Source organism: Syngnathus floridae, chromosome 15 (assembly GCF_059516105.1).
Source record: "Syngnathus floridae isolate MCC-2025c chromosome 15, RoL_Sflo_1.0, whole genome shotgun sequence".
In the NCBI taxonomy this organism is placed as follows: domain Eukaryota; kingdom Metazoa; phylum Chordata; class Actinopteri; order Syngnathiformes; family Syngnathidae; genus Syngnathus; species Syngnathus floridae.
The window spans coordinates 10,534,016-10,537,548 of record NC_142427.1 but is presented as its reverse complement, the minus strand read 5'-3'; the positions used below and the strand labels follow the sequence as shown (position 1 = coordinate 10,537,548).

The 3,533-nt window shown below is 42.0% G+C and overlaps 1 long non-coding RNA gene across 3 annotated transcripts in view; it reads left to right on the top strand.

Moving 5' to 3' along the window:
• The first annotated feature begins 164 nt into the window (after positions 1 to 164).
• The window catches only part of LOC148386642 (uncharacterized), a 66,368-nt gene continuing 62,999 nt past the window's right edge, over positions 165 to 3,533 (top strand). Inside the window, exons 1-2 of one of the 3 annotated variants that reach the window (XR_015863090.1) lie at positions 165 to 354; positions 956 to 1,078. This is a non-coding gene — a long non-coding RNA (uncharacterized LOC148386642). Of the gene's footprint in view, positions 647 to 955; positions 1,079 to 3,533 lie in introns of all 3 variants that reach the window. The other 2 variants (XR_015863089.1, XR_015863088.1) reach the window with 2 other exon arrangements.

Genomic DNA, 3,533 nt, shown 5'->3' with positions numbered 1-3,533 from the left:
CTCTTGGCTCAGTCATGTTTATGACTTTGAAATCAAGTTATATTCAATCAAGTTATTCATTAGGTTGGCAATTTTTTGCAATAAATCTCATTGCATATTATTTTAGGCATGTGCCTATTATGTGGAAAAACTGAGTGCAAATAGACAATGGCGCCATCTTGTGTTCAAATGTAATAGCACCAGTATGGTGCAGAGCTGACTTTATAGCCACATTTCCGCCAGCTGCAGTGTTTTTAATCAGCATTACGATATTTATTTCTAGTTCTTAGTTTCTGGCACATAATTTGTCATTATTTTCCTTAATTTTGTGGTCGTAAAACAAACAATTTCCCGGAAGTAGAAACCCTACCACAGGTGCGTCCCATCAACGGAGCCTGCAGGTGAACGAGCATAAGGGAGCCTTTGCAAATAAACGATGCAAACATCGATAAAAATATCCAAATTTGAACCGGTAAAGCACTAAAAAACCTGGACTTGTCTGTGCAATTAAAAACTTAAGTTAAATCCTAAGAAAACAATGTCGCTAGGTTCAATTCAGTGGTTCGAATGTGACGTGTGTGGCACCAAGTTAAAAAAAACAAATGAAGCAAAAATGAAAAGCAGTAACAAGGTCATTTTAACATATCCAACACGCCGCAAAGTTCTGGTGAGTCTTTTTTCTTGTCTTTTTTATCGTTTTGATGTAAAATAAAATATTAATTTATTAATACATGCAGTTGCAACACAAAATTTCACTTGAAGGTCGCGTTTAAAAGCTAGCTGACGTCAAGGGAATTTGCTACAAAAACTGTACGAATTTAAAATATGCCACGTTTTAAAGACTTAAATGGGAGGGAAAATAACATTTGCACATAGCTCATTTTCTTTTGTGACAATTAAGGTCTTAGTTGGGATATTTTACATATTGGGATTTTCTTTCTTTGAATGTAACATTTTCTTTATTTGACCTCGACAGTGTGGAGGAAAGAAGGTGCTAGAAGCTCTTCCCACGTCATCTTTCCTTCTCCTCAAAGTTGAGGCTTAAGGCTGACTGACACCAGTCGAAACCACGCTGGCTTCAAGGACGCGTGGGTTTCAGGTAAGCACTGCTGTTTGATTATTTTGTTTTTTTAATTTGCCCTTTCCTGTTTTTTATTTTTTTTTTAATGGGCTTCATGAGATTTTTCCAAGTCTCACATCATGTATTATTTATTGCTCCTGCTGTCAGTTTCTTTCGCTAAGAAACAATACATTGCGCAGTTGACTCATGTAGTTCCATCCGTGACCACCAGGGAGCAGTGCTGCCATTCACTTTGGCGACAAAGGTCTTTTTTGGACCTGTTCCTTTTGACATAATGAGCTTGGCTGAAATGGATATTACTGGCATGATGAAAAGACACGTTTCCTCCCCAAAACAAATTTCAGAACTCCCCCTGGCAGTCTGGAAGGATGTCATAGATCCTTGATAAATCACACTAGGTTGCTATATTTGAGAATATTCACGTTTGTGTATGTGTAAAACTGAACTGATCATGTTAAAACCATCTCAAGAACGTCCAACATGTCTCAATGCTGTTGTCCTACATCACAATTACTACTTTCTTAGTCTTTGGTGTCATCTTGTGGAGCAATTTACAGTTTGGGAACAGGAGATGTGCTTTTCTAGAAGTGAAGAGACTAAACTATTAAAATCAGTGTGTGTGCGAACGTGCATGTGTTCACACTTAGTTATGCTGCAGCAGAGTGTCGAGGCTCTATGCAGCCTCCCCTCCATTTTTTTTCTCCTCTATATTCAAACCACATACATTCACATGTCACACAAAAGGCGTTTCAACAGGTTTGCGTGGGCGCCTTTGAGTGTTCGAGGCTGGCGGCGTCGATAGCGAGGTGTGACCTCGGCGAACCTGAAATGCAGCTGAAATGATTTTATGCTTGACAAATATCAACAGATTGATTTGTCTCCTCGTTTAAATTGGGATTTGTTCAGATAAAAATGCGCGTCTACTTTTCTGATTGCGAGATGATGAGGTCATTATGACCTGCCTTCTTGTTTGACCTTGGTTGAATAGTTTTAGTTTTGGTCGATGGAGTGCCACACCGGTAACTTTGAGTTGTAACTTTGCAAATGAGAGCAATCCTGTCAGCGTTTTCACGACGAAATCAAAGCTGTTTGTGGAGTCGGCTTATCAAATGTCAGTTTTCCCGCATCTCACCGGCCTGTTGTTCCCGAAGGATCCTGGGTAATCTAGCGGCTAATGAGCACTCTGCCCATGTCGCAGAGGACTTCTGCTATCTTGGAAACGCAAAACACACTTATTAACATAATTTGAGTCGCCAAATAGTTGCTCTGTCTTGCACCTGCTGCGGCGTTTTTACGGGCCGGCAAGCAGACAAAGATCCACCTAAGCAAGCACTCCCCCCCCCTTCCCTCGTGGGATGATGACTCCGCGCGCCAGCCCGCTGACTTTTCATTTTAATGGCCCGACTGGTTATTTGAAAGCAGCACCTGTTCTAATTGCACGACTTGCAATAACAAAGATGTCGCCGTATAAATGGACGCCAAAGTAAATGTTAGTGTCGACCTGTGACTTCTTCGTCGTTGGTTTAACTCCTTCGTGCTCAGGGTTTGTGTTCTCGCAAATATCGCCGAATGTAACGGCAAATTAAAAGAGGTCAGGCAAAGGATGTTTTTTTTTTTTTTATAATCCGCATTTACTTTCTTCGTGTGTTTACGGCCGCAAGATCGCAAGTGACATTTCCAAGCAATCAATCGCTAGTTATTGTGAGTGACATTTGCAATAAGTCCATAATTTAGAACGACTCTGAAAATGTAACCACGCCAACTGGCTATGTACTAACCGCTGATCCGGACCACAGAAATGGCTCCACAGGCGAGGCGGCCACGTCTCCGAAAGCAAACCTTTCGAGATTGAGCTACGGCACAAATGCCGGAATGCTTGAGGGGCCGCGGTGGGGAAGAAAAAAAGAAATTAATCCACGACCTTGAGGTAGAAATGTCAGCCTGTGGCAAATTGTGCTAACCTGACAGTCTCGTTATAAATGAGCGGCAGAGTTACTTACCCACCCGTCCGTCGGTCCGTTATTGAGGGGAGGCCTTTATTAGAAAGCCTGATTGCATAGAAGCAGAGAGAGACTCTGTTCCCGTATCTGATCAGCGTTTCTACCTCAACCTCATTAAGCCAACGGAGACGGTCGTTTGCATCGAGAAGCCATTTCTTAAATCTCTTTAGGTGCCTTGGAAATGTGAAGTCGCTTCCTTTTGTTCTAATTAAATGGAATGTAGAATATAGGTGGCAACCTTCCCCGAGGCTTTGCCCGGCCGGGTTCTCTCGCCCGTTGTTTCTGAGCCCTTAAACGGGCTTAAACGCTTTAAAAGCCTCACTAGCTATTCTTGCCGTGACTATTGTTTGACGTAAAGGCCAAAAATAGAGCAGCTTCCCCCAAAAACTAAGATCAACAGGATTAGGCCTGCCTATTGTGTGAGACTTGGCATTTCTTTTCTTATTAATAATCTGCTGCATTGTGACGCATGG